The following is a 20,455-nucleotide window of genomic DNA, read 5'->3' as shown; positions in this document are numbered from 1 at the left end:
CTCAGCCATGTTTGGTTGGCTAGCACATATTAAAATTACCTAGCTGTTAGTCTTCAAAAATTGGGGAATGTCACATAAAAGTTTCAGATTTTCAAGAAAAATAGGAAGACCTCACAAAGTGAGCTCATTTTCTCAAAACTGAAGCTCAGCTAGGCAGGCCTCTAGGATGGCCTGTGTCTGCCCACTTGGTACATCAGTCTTCTTGTTTTTCAGATTAAAATATATTTTTATTAGTTCTTTGAGAATTTTGTACAGTGTTTTGATCATATCCACCTTCCTTCCCCATCTTCTGATGTTCACCCCACTCACCTTTGTGTCAGTCCCTCAACCCCATCAAGGCCAAATATTCTGGGATGTGTGGCCTTCCACTGAGCAGGTCAACTTATCAGAGGCTATATACTCTTTGGGCCCTTCATCTAGTAGTAAAAGAAAAAAAAAATACACATTTTGTGTGTCTGTGTGCATGCACGTGTTTGCCTGAATATATGTGTAAGTACTACATGTGTGCCTGGGGCTTGCAAAGGCCAAAAGAAGGCACTGGGTCCCCTGGAATTAGGATTACAGAAGGCTGTGAGCTGCCACATGGTTGCTAGGAACCAAATCTGAGGCTTCTGAATCATCTTGCCAGACCCTGACCTGAATTTGGGACCTTTCAAAAGAAGGTGGGTGTGTATGTGTGTGCACACATAATGTAGCAAGTTAAATAAAGACACCAACTATGAATTACAGTATAAACTCCTAAAGTCCCTCAAGTCTGTCTCTCTGACTTTTTGTCACAGAGTCTCACTTTGTAGCTCTGGCTGGCATGGAACTGACTATGTAGACCAGGCTGGCCTCAAACTCAGAGAGATCATTTCCTTCTGCATCCTGAGTGCTGGGATTAAAGGTGTGCACCACCATACCCAGCTGTCTTTCTTTAGTCACTAGAAAGCTTACCACCCAGAGATGGCTAGTTATCATATATTACTGTATAAAAAGGGAATCTCAGAAGACAGCAAAGTAGAATCTAAGGTATTCCCTATTATAATTTTTAGTAAGTGATCCAAAGATCAATTAATGCTCAGTGTGACATGTAGTAATTCTGAGTTCTGAGCATCAGGATCTTCAATTCCATGTGATTGGAGATTTTTACACACACGCGCGCGCGAGAGAGAGAGAGAGAGAGAGAGAGAGAGAATATTTGTCTGAAGAGATAACCAGCAGGTCACAAACAGAGAACACACCTTGACAGAAAACTCTTGGGAAGAAAGCTGCTCACTCTGATGAAAGAACAGGGACTTAAGTTAAATTTCCTACTGTACTGTAGGCTTGATAACTCTCTGCATAGCAGTCCCCAGATCCCTATGTCGAGTTTTCTTTCCTGCTGTTGCTTGCACTGAAAGACAAAAAGGCCGTTGAGTCTTCCTAACATATGGTAAAATCTGAGGATTTTTTCCTAGAAAACATACAGCACATCATTCCTACATGCTAACTACATCAACATAAGAAGTGTTCTAGTGTAAACCCCAAGGGCCTGGATGATAAATCTCGTCAAAAGGGGCCACAGAGCTAGACAAGGTGACACATGCCTCTGAAAGTTCAAGGCCAACCATGGGGTGAGGTGGGACGTGGCCAGTGTATATGTGTGTACATGCCTCAGTACATGCTATACTTAGTACCTTTTCTGGCTCTTAAACTTTTGTAAAGGAATTATATAGCACCTAATATTGTGTGACTTAGCTATGCTCTTCATGTAATTGTTTGTTTATTCTCATCCCTACACAGTAGGTTCCATGGTATAAAGGATTATCTCACGTTGATGGGGATTTTGGAACTTTCTCATCTAGGACTTCTACAAATACAGTTGTTGGGAATATTTTTTATGTAACTTTTGGTTAACATGCATCCATACTTTGGCTGAGTACATAACGATGAGTGGAAAAGTTGGATCATAGGGTATGTGGATATTCAACTTCAAGCAGAGACCACCAGTTTCTCAAAGCAGTTACAAATGTTTTACACTTCACTAACAGTATAAGCCTCAGGCTATTCCTTGGCTCTCCCACTCTCAGTACTGTCTTCTAAACTGGGCTGGATGATGGGCTCCAAAGATGTCCATACCCTAATCCCAAAACCCTAGGTATTTTCTCAAATAGAGTAAGACTCTGAGGAGAGCTCATCCTGGATTAATCAGGTAAGCCTTAAAAGAGAGAAGCACAGCAAGCTTTGAGATTTTCAGCAACACCTTTGTTTCTGATTTCTTGACTCTAAAATCAAGAGAATGATTTTTCTTTGCTCTTTACTACCTCCTTTCTATTTAAACACTCTTGTGCCTCCGTGTCTTATTGCTTCACCATCACTGGCACTAGCACAGCAGAGGTCATCCACTTGCTCTGACTGCTTACTGGGCATCCTCTTCTGTCTTCACTGCCTATTTTCTGCCGTATGGTTTTGGGTTTTTGTTTGTTTGTCTTTTTTTTTGGGGGGGGGCTTATTTTGCCTACTATGTGCCCTGTCTTTTCCATTTTTAATGGGGTTTGATTCTACAAGCTGATGCTTTGAATGTGTGCTCCCTGGCTGGTGGCACTGCTTTGGGATGCTGTGGAACCTTTTTAAGTGGGACTTAGTGGGAGAAATGGATCCCTGGGGACAGGTCTTTGAAAGTGATACAAAGCCCCTGGTTCTGAGCTTGCACTGTTTGCTTCTTGGTCCATCGTGAAATAAGGGACCTCTAACATCCTCCTCTAATACCATGGACTTCTCTACCACGATGGACTGAGTTATCTGGAACTATGAGCCAAAATAAATTTTTCTTCCTGAAAGTTTTTCCTATCAGATATCTCATCATAGGGATGTAAGTTATGTTAACATTGCCCTTGTATAGTTAGGTGCTATTTAATAAGCCACTGCCTATTCCAAGATCATGAAGATATTTCATACTTTTTTTCTAAATTTTGCTATCTTTCATCAGTGACTTATATGAACTTAACTTTTTTAAAACGTAGAATAAGGCAGGATTAAGATTCATGTTTCAGTCAAACATAATTAACTCAAAGTCACTACTAAAACGATCATTCTTTCCTTACTGCAAGGCACTATCAGTTTGTCCCTATGCTTGTTACTTTGGGGAAGCTGGTTGCCACATCATAAAGAAAGACCCATGTGATAAGCAGCTGAGACCTCCAGCTAACATGCTCTCAAAACTGATCTTGATTTTGTACTACTTTTCTTCAAAAATAAGTCAGTACATACATAAAGTCACTCAATATCCCCACTTATCCAAAAGGCGGGGAAATCCATTCAGAGCTCCCCAGTGGCTGCTTCATGTATGGACTTTCATCTGCTTCTCAAAACAAAACACACACGCACACACACCCCTAACCTCAAATATAAAATATGATCTGTAATACACAAGATCCATACCTATAAGCATTCTCATGTCCTCCTATTTGACCTTAAAGCTTCTAAGCCATCCAGCTACCACTTCCAAGCACCCAGAGAGCAAGGAGTGGCTTCATCTCCTTCCACATTCCTTTAAGGAAATATCTTCACCTCCTTCATCTCCCACACCTTTAGCAAATCTCCAACTTAGTTTATAGCCTTTGTGAATAACTGTCTTGCTTAAGTTCTTCAGTTCAGTTCAGTAACACCTTTCTCTAAACCTCTCAGAATCTTGTACAATGCTTTTTATGTAACTGACTTTTATCATAGACATAGATACCTTAGGATTTGTCCTAATCAGCCTGGCTACTGGCTACAGTCTACCTTCTAAACCAAGTATGCAAAGCCTACCTGGAATCCCTGAGACCTTTTCTGAGTTTAAGGAGGTCGAAATGATAATAACATCTATATCAATTTATATCCCTATGTGGTATCATGTACCTGTACTTCTAGGTACTGGAAAACTGAAGCAATGAGATCACTTTCACTCAAATTCAAAGGCAGCCTACACAATATAGAGAAAACTCCATTTCAAAAAAACACCAAGTGTGGTAGCACACAGACAAAGTAACAGTACTGAGAAGACCAAGACAAGAAGATCAGACAGCAAATTCCAGGACAGCCAGGCTACACAGTGAGACCTTGTCTCAAAAAATAAAACAACAAAGAACTTGTCTTTTTCAATTTGTTGGCATCTACATTGGCAGTGAAAAAGAGAGGATAAAACAGCTTACACCTTAGTGGTGACACTGACCTGTGTCAGAAGTTATAAAACACCTTATCCCCATACTCTTAATATGAACAAAACAGCAGTTCTTTAAAAAAAAATGATTCATTTTGTGTTTTTAAGGCTCTCATATAGCCCAGGTAGGCCCATGTAGCTATTTAGCTAAATTTTAATCTTGCTACCTCTACCTCCCAAGTGCTAGGATTTCAGGCATGTGCTACTACTCCAGAACTGTTGCTGGAGACGGAACCCTGGGCTTCATACATACTGGGCAATTACTACCAACTTCGATATACCCCAAACCCCTGGGAAGATCTTTATCTGTTCTTAAAAGTAGATTTTATAGTGTCTAGAGAGATGGCTAGCTGTTTGGCATGTTGCTCAGATGGAAACCATTACAGAAAACCATAATCAATCAACATGCAGAGTCATGGAGTCCCAGTGGGTACATCTACAATGCATTTCTACACCCAAAGCTCAAGGAACATTGCAGAAGTCTGAGCAGAAAGACTCTAGAGCACCAGTTCTCAACCTTGGATTGGGGGGTCGCATATCAGATATTTACATTACAATTCTTAACAGCAGCAGAATTATAGTTATGAAACAGCAACGAGATAATTTTATGGCTGGGAGGGTCACCACAACATGAGGAACTGTATTAAAGGGTTGCAGCATTAGGAAGGTTGAGAACCACTGAATTAGAAGATCAGGGAGTTTGTCAAATAATATCAAAAGCTATACCATGAAGTCTCACCAACATGACTGCCCAGACATGAGTTGAATAAGGATGACACCAATGGACATGCCAAAGTGGATGGAGGATAGCCCACAATGCCTCAACCTTACACAAAGAACTACAGGCAACTAAGAAATGGTGAGCGCAGAACAAATAGTCTTCCCCAAGAAAAAGCACACCAACTGGTTATTGGATACCATACGCCAGCTCTGAAACCATACATACAAGTAATATCATTTACATCAAGCAGGCTTTATTTAGGAATGAACGTGTATGTGTGTCACGTGTGCATGGGCACATAATGAAAAAGCCATAAATTTGAAAAAGCAAGGTGGGGAGTAATATGGGAGGGTTTAGAGGAAGGAAAGGGAAAGGAGAAATGATGTAATTATGTTTTATGTTACAGTCTCAAAAATAAAAGGAAAAAAGTGTGCTGTTCTTTTTCTAAAGACATTTATTTTATGTATATAAGGGTATACATGTATATAAGACATACTTCAAGTATGTCTGTATACCACTTTGCATGCTTGGTGCTAGTAGTGAGCAGAAGAGGTGTTGGATCTCCTGTAACTAGAGTTCAAGACAGCTGTGAGCCACTGTGGTGGTCTGAGTGAGAATGGCCCCATAGGCTCATATTTGAATGCTTAGTCACCAGGGAGTGGTACTATTTGAAAGGATTAGAAGGATTAAGAGGTGTGGCCTTGTTGGAAGAAGTGTGTCATTGGGGATGGGCTTTGGGGCTTAAAAAGCCCATGCCAGGCCAAGTCTGTTTGTCTCTGTCTCTCTTCCTTGGCCCTTGGATCAGCTACTGCTCTAGCACCATGGGTGCCTCTATGCCTCCGTGCTCACCACCATGATGATAATGCACTAAACCTCAGAAACTGTAAGCAAGATCCTACTTAAATGCTTTCTTTTATAAGAGTTGCCTTGGTCATGGTGTCTCTTCACCATGTGACTAGATTAACCACCATGTGGGTGCTAGAAACTGAATCTGAGTCTTTTGCAAGAGCAGCAAGTGCTCTTAACCATTCAACTATCTCTGTTGTGGTGATATTTTAGTTGTGCTGAAATGTGATTTTATTTGTACGTTAATAAAGTTTGCCTGGAGATCAGAGGTCAGAGAGAGCCAGGAACAGAAGTCAGGTGGTGGTAGCCCATGCCCTTAATCTGATCACATGGCAGGTAGTCTCTGTGTGATCAAGGACACAGCCAAGCATGGACAGAGCCTTCAATCCCAGTACCAACCATAGAGACCTGGAGGTCTGAATAGACAGGCAGTGACAAGGAAGTCATGTGGCTGGGCTTAGGGCCAATGAGAAGGCAGAACAGAAAGGCAATAAAAACACAAGTCAGATAGGAAGAAGCTCTCTCTGGGGAAGCTACTGCTGATGGTAAGCTAAAGCTAGTCAGAGCTATTGCTCTGATCTCTTTGGCTGTTACCTCTGTATTTGGCTCTGTGTTTCTTATTTAATAAGACTGTTTAGAAATTCGTCTACACTCCATCCCCAAACAGCAGTTCCTAATGAAACAATAAAATTATTGACTTTATTAAATCTTGGTGCAGATTCTGCTTTAGTTTATTTCTCTTTGATCCTCTTTTATAGGAGTTCTGGAGTACTGGCACCCTGGAATAAACCCTTACTCATGATAGTTTCCTGTCCATATGACACTGACAGAAGTCACCTTTGGACAGAGTTAAGTTTCATGGCTCCCTTTTCAGAGAACACATCTGCTGGGGAAACAGGCACTACAAACCCAGTGGCAGACTGTTATAGCTACAGATGCCTATTTATAATCAGCAGCAGTGCCTTTCAGGATCAACTGACAGATAAATGATGGACAAATAACCTATCTGTGAGGACAGAGGGAAAGAATATGACAGAAAAGGGAAAAATCAAATTCAGTACACAAAGCACTTTCCCCCTAGAGCTGTATTTGCAAGTACACTAGACTGATGTTGGCAAACTTTTCCTCTAAGCACTAATAATAAATATGGGGCTTTGTAGGCCATACAGTCTCTATTGCAACTTTCCAGTTCTACCTTGGTAATGAAAAGAAGCCACACTCAAATGTTAATGAATGAGTGTGTTTACAATAAAAGGTGACTGAAAAGTATTTGGTTAGTGGGCCAGGGTCTGCCAATTCCTGTCCCAGACTCAGTGTATCTAGCAAGTACTCAAGTAAAGCCTGATGAATATATGAATGCTTTCAAAAACTTGTTTGGTTAAAAATGTTATTAGAAAAGACACAGCAAGACTTCTTGACAGCAAATCAGTTTTTCTTTTGTTACAGCTTTATTTAAGGATGATATGCTGACCTGTGCTGCCTACTGTTCTTCTGGTTATTATAATAGAAGTTTTATGCCACAGCTTCTGCTTGCAAGGATCAATGTAGAAATATGAGAGTGTGGCTGGGCGGTGGTGGTGCACGTCTTTAATCCCAGCACTCGGGAGGCAGAGGCAGGCAGATCTTTGTGAGTTCGAGGCCAGCCTGGTCTACAGAGCAAGATCCAGGAAAGGCACAAAGCTACACAGAGAAACCCTGTCTCGAAAAACCAAAAAAAAAAAAAAAAAAAAAAAAAAAGAAAAAAAATATGAGTGTGACTCTGTGGTAGATCACTAGTTAGCATGGGATCAATCAACAAGGGCACAGATATCAGTGTCTGATTTTCATGTATCTAAAGAGACACAACATCTACCTTCAAAATCAAAACATCAACAAAACCCACAAAGTGCTAACAAGTACCCAAAAAATTTAGAAATACAATCTAACTTCAGAGAGGTTTTTGTTTTGTTTTTAAAGACCATAAAGAAGATCACGGTGGCTGAGATGAGTGGTAGAGGTCTTGCTAACATGCACAGACTTTGGATTTGCTCCCTAGCACCACAAAACAAGCAAGCAAATGACAAAGTGCATGGCATTCCAGAGGCTGATTTTTCTTTCAGTGAAGATGCAGTTGAAGTAAGGGCTAACAAATATCCTGACAAGAGGCCTGACGACCATTTACTGCAGAACAATTATATATGCAGGGCCAACTTTATATGCAGGGCAACACAGTGAAAAGAACAGACTAGCTTAATTTTAATGCCAGCTTTGATTATGACACTTTCTGCTGCTGAACCCAGGCCCCTCACATGGAGGTAAGTGTGATACCTGACTTTTCTACCTCATGGGATTCTCAGGAAGAGCCCATCAGATGATGAATATGAAAAGCACATCACAACATAAAGTAGTACAAAACTCGCATCAGAATTGAGTGACTTTTAAGTCAACATCTGAGTACATAATGAGAGGGATGGGTGCAGTTATTAATCTAAGATTCATTTGTCCAAATCCCAAGGTTCAGCAAAGACACTGCATAAAAGGCCTGCTTGCCACATAATAGATCACTTGTTAGGAATTAGTTGAAAATGCCTCACTTCTATCTGAGATGATGCCACTTCCTTAGTCAGAAGTGTCAGGGAATGGTTCATAAAATGGTGTATCAATTATTTTGCTAGCACAGACTTTATAATTGCGTATACTGAGCATTTATCATTGCAGAAGGATAAAAACAAGCACAGTCACACTCCATATAATGGCATTTCAATAAATGACTAGTGGTTCCACAGGTTATACTGCCTGGTGATCCCACTGCTATCTCAGTTTTCACTAGTATATGCTCATGTGTGTCCATGGTTAACAAATGTGTGACTGAATTCTTCCTGAGGAAGAATTCTGTGTGTTTGGAATGGTGAAGTAACCTTAGTTATGTGCTTCAGATGGTGGAAATCACCTTAAAAACAGAGTAAGGAAACATTGTGAAAAGTTTATTATCTATGCCAAGGAGGAGTTTGAAGTTAGATGATTAGGCAACAGGGAATTATCCCAACTTAACAATTAGAAAGAGCCTTAACAAGTACTGCTCACTACATACTACCATTTCTCTTATATATCTCATATTGCTTTGAAGAGAATTTAGAGTAATAAAGGTAGATGCTGCATGACATCCAAGTAGGTAAAAATGGCTATCACAGGGAAAACAGCAGGGAAAATAAACCAGTCAGAGATGGTGTCTGTGATGACTCATCTTCACTGTCACCTTGACTGCATGTAGAATCACCATGGACATAGACCTCTCAGTGTATCTATTATGAATGAGGGTGTTTTCAGTGGAAGGAAGACCCACCCTGAAAGTGGGTAGAGCTGGGACCTGGACTGACTGCATAAAAAGGAAAAAGCAAACAGAGCACAGCACACAAGGCTCTCTGCTTCCTGACTGTGGATACAATGTGACAACTGCTCCACACTCCCAACATCATAAATGTACCCTTGAACTGTCAGTCAAAATGAGCTCTCCTTAAGTTGCTTTTATCAATTTTTATAGAACATAAAACAAAGCATTCCTTCATTCCTTCATTTCTTCATTCCTTCAGTGTCTGTAGCCCCTGAGAGACTACCCCTGCTCCAGTAGATGGCCCTATACCCACGAACATACTGGCAGTACTAAGTAGACTGAGCAGGTTTATAAAAACTAAAAGGAACATGGGAGAGATGGTTCATCACTAAAAGCATGTATTGTTCTACAGTTTGGTTCCCAGCAGCCACATCAGATAGCTCACAACTGCCTGTAACTCCAGCTCCAGGGATGTCAATGCTCTCTTCTGGTCTCTGTGGGGACCTATGAGCCCATGCACATACTCATACACAGACATACAACACATACAAAGCAAACACTGGGTGAGGGGGCACATGAAATTGGAAGGGAATAGTTGTGGATAATGGAAGTAGTTGGAAGGGAGGGAGTATGGATAGATTTGATAATTTATTTTCTTCAAATATTAAAATGAAATAAAAATTTAAATTTGTATCTGTAGTAGTTTGAATGAAAATGGCCCTTAAAGGATCATCGGGAGTGGCACTATTAGGAAGTGTAACCTTGATGGAGTAGGTGTGGCCTTGTTGGAGGAAGAGGAAGTGGGCTTTAGGGTTTCAAATGCTTAAGGCAGGCCCTGTGTATCTATCTTCCTGCTGCTCTCTGCCAATCCCGATGCAGAACTCTCAGCTACCTCTCCAGCACCATGTCTCCCTGAATGCTACCATGCTTCCTGCCATGATAATGGGCTACTCCTCTGAATGTAAGCAAGCCTCCAATGAAATGCCTTCTTTTATAAGAGTTTGCTGTGGTCACAGTGTTTCATCACAGCAACAGTAACTGTAAGACTGTATTACCTTTATTTGTATTTGTCGCGAGACCGGGGGTGGGGGTGGAAGGGTGGGGAGAGGAAAGAATGTGTGCCACAGCACATGTGTGGAAGTCAGAGGACAACTCATAGGAATCAGTTTTCTCTTTGCACCATGTGGGTCCTTGGGATCAAACTTAGGTTGTCAGGCTTGGCAGCAAGTGCCTTTACTTGCTGAGCAATCACAATTGTGCAAGGATTCTGCGTCCCCCCCAGAAACGAGAAAAGCAACTAACTAATATACTGTTCACTAAATAAAATGCAGTAAGCCTAAAGGATCCACTTGCTAATTTGAAACCAGTTGATGTTATTCTTCCCACCAGTTAGTATGAAAAAATAATGAGTACTTAAGAGGCACAATAGTCTAAAGAAAAACAAATTATTCAGGAGAAATACACTTTAACCTTCATCCACATAACACAAGAGCACTTCATACTGCTTGTAAGTAGAAAAGAATATGCTGTGATCAACAATACCTATTAAATAAAACACGGAACTCTATAGGCTTGTTTTCTGGTATTATTTTCCCAACTACACATCTATAGTATCATAACTAACTTCAGAAAATAGCCCACCTATCAGGAGCCAGAATTACAAACTAAAAATTTAAAAATACAACAATGTGCATAGCTTTTGTGAATATTATCACTTAGGTAAATCTTTTGTGGTCAATATGTTTTGTTCTATCAGGAGGGGGGTTGGGCAGAGAAAGAATACTGAACAGTGGGGCAGAGTGCACCAGAAGACAGCTCCAAGTCCAACAGTTCCTTTTTGGTATTTTTAAAATGCCCGATTTCTATAAAAGATCTTATATGAACAAAGGAGTTCAAATGGCTACAATGCATTTGGCAGCACTAGTCTATATCCCTAAGAGCCAACCCAGAACAACAGCAGGCTAAGCTAAGGGACAGTCAACAGTCATCAACACCTTAGAGCATAACAACACCATCAGACCAATTAGACAGCCACCCTGTTTCTCAATTGACATGTTTTTCATATGCCAGTTCATCAATTCACCTGAAGTTTTCCAGACTTTACCACTAGATTAAAAACCGGAGCCAGGCTTGGTTGTTCAAGCCTATGATCCCAGCACTTAGGAGGCTAATATAATAGGCTAGGAAGGTCAGGAGTTCAAGGCCAGCGTGGGCTCATGAAACCTGCCACCCCTTGAAGGGAAAAAAATGGCCAGAGACATATAACTCTTGCCTAAAAAAAGGTCCAAGGTTCATATCCTTTGTGTGTGTGTGTTGTGTGGGGGAGTTTTGGGGGATACCAAAAATCAAAACTATATCACCAACCAAATACTGTGGGACACAACAACAACATCACATATCCCTTTCTTAATCATGTAACAATAAGTTAAATGTGCTATTCATTGTGTTCTTACTAATGTTCTTGTCTGACAGTCTCTATCACCCACAGTGCTTAGCTATTGCCAAACTTCTGTTAACAGGGAAAATGCCTTCAGGCAAGCTAGTTAGACCTGTGGACCTACCTAAAATGCAGGCATAGGAGACAGGACATCAGACACAGAAAGGAGTAACACATACAACTCTAAGTCTAGTTGATATTCTTCTCTTTTTTGTGGTCTTTTTCATAGTAAACAAATTCCTGTTCCCATGTGTTCTAGTCCTGATTAACAGACAGTAAACAATGATTTCCTTGAGAATGAAGGACCACATTTCTACTCTTGGTATCTTCCCCCAATACCTACAGTATTTACCAATACACAGTAAGTGTCATTCTCAGTGTGGAAATCAAATACTCTGAGCCTTCAGTGGGATCATCACAAACAAACTCTCTTAAAAAATATTATCTGACCTGCTCCTTTCTGAACTTGCAAGGTGTTTTGGATTAGGAAATACTATACCAGCATCTGGATGTGGCTAGCCCCTTCATTTGCATAGCATGAAGAGGTCAGATGGTGAACTTTAATCCAAAATGTAGTCACTGACAAACCTCAGTACCTGTACGACTGCTTGCTCACCTACCAATTTCACACCTAAAAACAATTATTTCATGGCTGGAGAGATGGCTCAGAAGTTGAAAGCACTTGCAGAGGACCCGGGCAGTGGTGGCGAATGCTTTTAAGTCCAGCACTTGGGAAGCAGAGGCAGGTGGATCTCTGTGAGTGTGAGGCCAGCCAGGCCTACAAAGAGAGTTCAGGACAGCCAGTGCTACCCTGTCTCAAAAAACAAAAACAACAACAAAAAGAGTGTGAAATGGGTGGATACTGGCAGTAGGTTAAGAATGAGAGGACAGGTGCGTGAAGGTCATCACCCCACCGTGCTTGGGATGTTTCCTACGGTACTTTAGCTGAATATGTTCATGATTTCTGAATTTTTAAGCTTGGGTTGATGAGAGATGGCTCAGTGGATAAAGGAGCTTGCAGCCAACCTGATTAGATCTCCAGGACCCACATGGTGGAAGGGGTGAGTGTGCACATGCATAATGCAAACACACACACACATAAATGCAACTTTAAAGTCTATTATTTGGGGGCTGAGAATGTAGCTGTGATAATACTTGCCTAGCATGAATGAGACCCCAGGTTCAATCCCCAGCACGACAAAAACTAAGAAAACTCAACTATTATTTTGAGGATTTATATTTTCTAGTATTATTCCTCTTAAAGAAGAAACAGAGGCTTAATAGTATCAATGATAATCCTTCGCAAGTGCTGTGCATCACTGAACCTTACCATTGTGTCAGATAGAAGTTATCGCTGCGTTTTACAAAGGCACGGAAGGGTTAAATGATTCTTCACTACCACCTGGCTATTATTAGTAATACCTAGGATGTGAAACCAGGATAGCCTGACTCTATAGTGTTGGCACTTAACCACAGCTGCTGGCTCTCATGTAGCCAGAACTCCATCTTAATCATGCTGAATAATAAATGCAGAAGCAAAAGAAGCCAAAATTAATGTATAAATCTAGGTAAGAGGGACCTGGATCAACAAGCCTACACACCTTCCCGGTAAGGTAAAGCGCAGAGTAGGGTAGGGCAGACAGAGAGAGAAGAACAGGCACATCCTCCACACAGAACTTCTGTTGAAGTAGACTGTGAGGCTCCTTAGCACTGCCCTGCACACCCTTGACAAGAGTACTACAGAGCAGAGACTCACTTCAAAGTGAGAGAAGCTGGAGAGAACCTGCCACCCACTTACCCAGATACTTGACTACCACAAGCCTTCTAGGTATCAGGCTTCCCTTTCCTACAGTCTCCTTTCTGCCTAATCTGACCAAAAGTTCCATAAGTTGGTCCCAAAGGCTTCTTTCACTTTGAATTTTATTTTTGACTCTGAGAGGAAAGTGTGTTCTGATTCCCGTGTGTGTGTGTGTGTGTGTGTGTGTGTGTTTGTGTGTCTTTAAAGAGCAGCACCAAATTGAACTTGGCTTTACAAGTGAAGTGCCAAACAACTGGCTAAAGAGTAAAACTGCCTGTTCAATAACCCAGAGCACCAGTAAAGAGAGGCTTGTCATTCTTAAAGGATCACAATATCACACCTCTGAGCTTCTCAGACATCCCATCTGAGTATCACCTGACCATAGAGTGGGCAAACAGAAGTCTTCACCTTCAAAGGAGTATTTGTATTCAATGTGTATGCTTCACTGCTTGCTGTGTCTTCTTGATCCCTGCTTTAAAGTATAGTCCACTTGTGATATTCAAGATAAAGTAACTCATCTTAAATGCAAACACACCAAGCAAACAGCCTCTGTGTCGTCACCCACAGGCTAACCACCCTGCTCCATCCCTCATACTTCCAACAAGTCATCCATACACACCACACATTCTTCTAAAGAGAAGGGAGTCCAAATTAGAGCCTCATTCTGAAAATCCATCAACAACAACAAATTGAAGCAGAGAAAAAAAGGTGACTTCCTAAGAGGATTCTTGAGGTGATAACTTTAGGAAAAGAAAGAAAAATCTCTTTCCTTGTCACTATGAATTTATCTTGTCCAAGTAGTGTAATAATAGAGTACATTACAACATTTCAAACTGCATTTAAGAATTAAGCATTCCTTTAATTTCAGGTAGTGCTCTCTCTAAATTATTAAATTATCAGGGACAATTTTCCATACCAATTTCACAAATTCCTAAAAGAAATTTTATGGTTGGCTGAGATTAACTCTAAAATAAACAGCAATCTAAAAAATAATCTTTTTCTTTACAAGAAAATTAGTCATGCAGATTCTAACTCTTAGGATAATCTTAAAGATGTGTGGTCACCAGCACTGTGCTACTGCAAACAATATCTTATGACTTAACATCTACTACCCACTCCACCCCTCAAATCCTACCCACCAGAAAAATAAGGCTTTAAAGTCTTATCATGCTGAATTAGGTGTATCCTCATGTACTTTAGATTTTTTAAAAATTAAGTTCTATGTCCACTTACATAAGGTTATAGGCTTAAGTCTCTACTCACACAGTTGAGGTTGATGAGCAAACAGCTGTCCTGTGTCTTGAGATAGACATTAGCTTCCTGCCTTTCCTATCCTCATAAGCAGCTACTTAAAGTTTGAGTTTTATGCAAGAAAACATTTTAAAGCCTTCAGTGTTTTACTGCAGCAGACTTCAGATTCATTCCTGTAACACATTTAACATGAAACAGAGTTGAGACAGTTAAAACTTACCATGTAAATTTATCACATTTTAATCACCCAAAAGTTAAAGGAATGCTTTCACTATTTCAGTGACACAAAAAGGGTAGTAACAACCATAATCTACCAATTTTTCTACACAGGGCCATAAGCTATGTGAACCACAGTTACTTTTTATAGTCATTTGACCCAAAGTCAGTTAAACTAGGCATTCTTCAATTTTTCTGAAGCTTAGCAATTTATTTAGAATACCTGCCACAACTTTACAAGTGGTGGATGGAGGGCCTTCAGTTCTCCAAGGACAGCTCTGTCCCAGCTCTTAGAGAAAGAGGTCCTAGTCCTGTTGTGACAACAGAAAGTGCTAGCTGACATGTGCTGTAGGGACCTGCAGCACAGGTCCCCGGCTTCTGTATCTACAGTACCACCACGGCTGCAGACTAATCAGATTCTACTCAAACTGAGCTTTTAAAGCAAAACACAAAACCAAAATGTTTAGAAATTAGGAAGTAATTACAGTTAAGATAAACTCCTATTTGTATTTCATTAATGTATATACATAGGTAGCCATGATGACATTTTGTACTGCAGAAACAAATAGAAATATTTTAGTTTAGAAATTCCACTTAAAAAAATTATACTCCTAGATAAAAATGATCTTTGTAGTATTTAAAAATTTGATGCAGAGACTAGTAAGATGAGTCAGCTGGTAAGGGCTCTTTGCAGCCAAGCCTGAATACGAGTTTGATTCCTAGAACCCACCCACTGGTGGAAAGAGAACTGACTCAAGTTGTTCTTGGACCCCCACATGCATGCCAGGGCACATATGTACCCCTCTCCCACCCATGCCCCCCACAATAAATAAATGAATGTAAAAAAACTGATGCAGAGTACTCTTAAACAGTATTACTGCCTGTATATTTATCCAATCTATTTTTAAAATTCTGGCCTCACTGATATGACAGAGCTACATAAAGGGACAAATTTTAGGCTTAGACGGCTCAATGTTTTTCTTTCTTATTGGCAATAAACGTCAGGCAAAATAAATTTCAATAAAATTCTTGAGAATCCAGATAACTACTTCCCTTCTATATGCACACTGGCTTCAATATAGCTATACTGTTCTCATTGTTATAGCAAAGTTTAGGACAAGTTTTACTATTTCATGAATATAGTATAAATACTTAACAGTTGTGCAGCATGACTTTTAAAAGTACAAGAAATAACTTTGAAAGCCACCAACTTTACAAGTATTACATTACCAAATGCTGAAATACTGCACATATGCTATGCTATAAAGATGACTGAGTTTATTCAAAACAAATACTTCTTTATATCCTACTTATAGAAACACAAAAGATCTAAGAAATAACATTTCACAAAGTTTGTAATTTCTAGAAAACCTTCCACACAAGAGTTTTACAGACATGCTCTACCCTCCTTCCAATAAGACTGTACGTCACATACTCTTCACAGACTATGGAACTGAGGCTCTTTCTCCTCAACTCAGTGGTCTTTAGCCTCAGGCTAGATTAGATGACAGGCCACAGTGATCCACTGTATTTACAGAAAGCCATGTCCGGAATTGAGTATAATATAGTCAAATACAACACTAGTAAATTAGCTTTATCAGGAACATGACGGGATCATGAAGCCATCTCTTTGGAGGAAATAATTATGGGAATCTGGAGACAGCAGCCTCCAAGGGGGAAAAAAGGAACACAACTGAAATGCTGTTAAATAAAGAGGAAAGGAGCAGACACCTCACACAGTGCAAAATTGCTTACAACACTCTGTACAAGTTCCTGTCCAACACTAGCCACTGTTTAAAGGTAAGGGACACAGCAGCTGGGACAAGTTTCCTCTTGCAGTTTTGAGCTCACACAATTAAAGCCCTGAGACTAATCACCTGAGTCACTACCACTGTAGCAAATGACTCAGGCAAAATTATCAGAGAGGTTAAAGGTGGTGGATGAAGGTTACATGAAGGCTGCTATACACTGAGTCTCAAGGTGCATCCCACAGGTGACTTAGCACAAACGGAAATTAACTGACGAGGACCCCAGCAGATCTCACACTAATCAGATAATCAAAATTTATCCCTGACAAAGACACAGGTGAACACATGCCTCCTGATGTGGTACATGGAGAAGCTCCTACCACAGACAGACATTCCTGACACAACTACATTTCCTAACCTCAGTCATGAACACAAGAATGAGCCCAATCTGACAGATATTCTACAAAAAAGTGTGCCATCCACTTCAAAAGCGTCAATGCCTGTAAAAACAAAGAAAAATTAAGAGAAGTTCCTAATGAATAATGACAAAAAGATGTGGCAGCAAATGGCAATGAGTGGTCCAGATTGTATTTCCTGGACTGAAATAAACGAGCAGGTGGTGGTGGTGCATGCCTTTAATTCCAGCACTTGGAAGGCAGAGGCAGGTGATCTCTGTGAGTTCGAGGCTAGCCTGGTCTACAAAGTGAGTTCCAGGACAGCCAGGACTGCTACACAGAGAAACTCTGTCTGAAAAAAAAAGAAAAAAAAAAGTGGTGGTGGGGGGGGGCACTGAAGAGATGGCTCAGTGGTTAAGAGCACCAGCTGCTTCAGACGATCCCAATTCAATTCCCAGCACCCACATGACACTCATAACTGTAACTCCAGTTCCAGAGGATCAGGCACCCTCACAGAGACATACATACATACATGAAGGAAGGAAGGAAGGAAGAAGGAAGGAAGGAAGGAAGGAAGGAAGGAAGGAAGGAAGGAAAAAAGAAAGAAAGAAAGAAAGAAAGAAAGAAAGAAAGAAAGAAAGAAAGAAAGAAAGAAAGAAAGAAAGGAGTTAATGAACATTATAAACATTACTGGAACTGGGCTATGGTGTCCATACCTATACACCTAATACCTAGGAGACTGAAGTAGGAAGACTACCATGAGTTTAAAGTCAGTCTGGGTTCCAGAGTGAGACCTGGTCTCAAAAAACAAAATGAAAAAACAAACAAAACACCCCAAGCAAACATTATTGAGAAAACTAGTGAAAATTTAATTTAGAGGACAGCAGACAATTAGACACTATTGATTACATTATCTTAAGGATGCCCTTGTCCTTAGGAAGAACATATGCTAATGTCCACATACTAAAAGAATACAAGGTAACACCATATGATGCACACAAGTCAATTCTCAAGAGTCAGGAAAAACACTAATTGTAGGTAAAAAGCAAAGCAAAACAAAACAAAACTTGTTGTGCAAGGACAGGCTTGAGTTGGACCCCCCCAGAACCCATGTAAACAAACAAACAGGACACAGTGAAACACAGTTCTGTGGAGTCAGACAGGGGGCTCTCTGGGATTCGCCAGGCCAGGCAGCCTCAACTAATGGGCTGGCCCCAAGTCAGGGAAATCAACCCTGCCTCAAAATACAATACAAGGTAGCTATCTCCTAAGGAATGGCACCTGAACTTGTCCCCTGGCTTCCACATCAGTATACACAAAAACAGCAACCAAAGAAAAGTCTGACTAGAATAATACAGTAATACTTTATGCAAAATAGTAAAGGAAGTCAGACCCTGCTAATAAGCACACAGGAGATTATTTATACAGTTGCTGTAGCTTTCTATAAGCTTAAATTTCAGAGTATTTAAAAACTACTCGAAGCTGCTATTCTAATGATCCCAAGCATCTAGTAAAACAAAAGCAGATTTCCTACCTTACAGGTGTACTCAGGCGGCAGTCTAAGTTAATCTGACTTATGGTCAGCACCCACAATGACTTACAGGAAACAGGGTCTGACAGAACACCACAGATGAGTGCTCACTGACACATGCCATGCAATGATGACAAGCTGTGAGGCACAGATTTGAAATTCCCTCCCTTCCTTCCCTATTGTTCTAGTAAAACCTTCCCCATACTTCACCACAGTTGAGGAGGCAAACCTTTCTACCAGAGCACTGACTTTCTTAATCTGCAAGCATGTCTGTCTCCTTGCTAAAAAACTCCAAATTCAGCTAATTTCTGGTTATGCCAGGTAGCAAGGCAGAACCAAAGCAACAGCTAATGAGCAACTAAGAGCATCAACTGAAAATATCAAGACACACCTTCAACCTAACAATGTTCTGTGATGCCAACAAGAGCTGAGGAACACACACATTCACTACAGAACATCCTGCACCTGGAGAAGACATGGACTGTAAATCATTGACTTCCAAACACCAGAGACCAATCACAATCATTAAGTGACATTTAGAGAGAGAGAGAGAGAGAGAGGGAGAGAGAGAGAGAAAGTAAAGAGGGAGGGTAGGTGGGTGGTGTGGCCCAGTGGTAGAGTACTGCTTTGCAGTTTGCTGATTCAATCCTCAGCAAAGACATTATAAGCACACTGCTCCTAATTCCTTTTCTTTAAAACTTGCTGAGTCCTAAAACAGCAAGCAGTCTCTGTACTAGGAGATTGTCATAACAAACAAAATAGAAAGGAGAATGGTAAAATGTGTAGTTTGCTCTGTCTCAGAGGAGGAGAGGCAAGAATTGGAGTCTGTGGGCTAACACGAACAGGAAGGCATTCAGCTTCCTGTTCTAAGCTGGATTCAGCTTTTACCAGGAAGCGGCCATCTAGGACAGAGCATCTACCAGTAACTCAGCTGCTTCTGGGCCTTGCTTCTACAGCTCTGCTATGCCTTCTTTCAAGCAGGCTCTGTAATACACTGGTCTGATATCTGGAAGTCCAGGGCACATGCTACCAGCTCAGCTCTTAAAGAACACTCAATATCAAAACTGTCTCACTCCATCCCAATCCTACCCCAGGCAGTAAAAGCAGATAAAATCCTCTATCTCTGCCAGACCTATCAGCTTTTCACCCTAAGATCTAAACTTAATGATCACTTCCTTGAATGCTACAGGTAGATAAGGTGATATTTTGTTTGTGCTGAAATGTGATTTTATTTGTATGTTAATAAATAAAGTTGCTTGGGGATCAGAGGTTATAGCTATTAAGCAGAAGTCTGGCAGTGGTAGCACAAACCTTTAATCTGATCACATGGCAGGCAGAGTCTGTGTGTTCAAGGACACAGCCAGCATGGTGACACATGACTTTAATGCAAGTACCAACCATAGAGACTTGGAGGTCTGTATAGACAGGCAGTGACAAAGAAGTCATGTGGTTGGGTTTAGGGCCAATGAAAAGGCAGAACAGAAAGGCAATAAAAATACAGACACACAGGAAGTAGGTCTCTTTCTCAGGGGAAGGACGGCAGTGGCAGGAGTGGTAAGAAGGTGATCTTAGCTCTTGGCTACTGCTCTCTGATCTCTGAGCTTTTACCTCTGCATTTGGCTCTGTGTTTCTTATTTAATAAGACTGTTTAGAATAACATATACAGGTAGATGGTAATGTCATAAAAGAATCAGAATAACATACACTATGAACAAAACCAGACCAATTCAAATCTAAAATTTAAGCTAATTTAAACCTGAAAGACCATATTTAAGAATTACAGGTATGTATACGTATGTGTGTGTGCATACATACACACATTTTTTTTTTTAAAGTCCTCTCCAGGTATGAAGACTAATACCTGTAACTACAGCACCGAGAGTCTAAGGCAAGAGGATGGCAAATTCCAGGCAGGTTCAGATTAACAGTGAGTTTCAGTTTCAAGATGGCCTGGTACATAGAGATGTTCTATCTCAAAGTAAAACAGAAGTGGGGCCCAGTAGTTCAGCCCATGCCAGCACAGCCACTATGTCGTCTGGG

General features: G+C 40.6%; 1 protein-coding gene across 8 annotated transcripts in view; it reads right to left on the bottom strand.

Moving 5' to 3' along the window:
* Positions 1-20,455, bottom strand: part of Zfand6 (zinc finger AN1-type containing 6) — a 70,414-nt gene that overhangs the window by 19,330 nt on the left and 30,629 nt on the right. For 4 of the 8 annotated variants that reach the window (XM_059271927.1, XM_059271935.1, XM_059271880.1 and 1 more), the window contains exon 2: positions 14,538-14,698. The exons of 2 other annotated variants lie outside the window; for them this stretch is intronic. The gene's annotated coding sequence lies outside the window, so the exon portion shown is untranslated. Of the gene's footprint in view, positions 1-309; positions 417-1,223; positions 1,376-14,537; positions 14,699-20,455 lie in introns of all 8 variants that reach the window. 2 more of the 8 variants (XM_059271888.1, XM_059271905.1) reach the window with 2 other exon arrangements.

Source organism: Peromyscus eremicus, chromosome 1 (genome assembly GCF_949786415.1).
Source record: "Peromyscus eremicus chromosome 1, PerEre_H2_v1, whole genome shotgun sequence".
Classification (NCBI taxonomy): domain Eukaryota; kingdom Metazoa; phylum Chordata; class Mammalia; order Rodentia; family Cricetidae; genus Peromyscus; species Peromyscus eremicus.
Note: the sequence above shows the minus strand (reverse complement) of the source record. Positions and strands in the feature narration are given on the sequence as shown.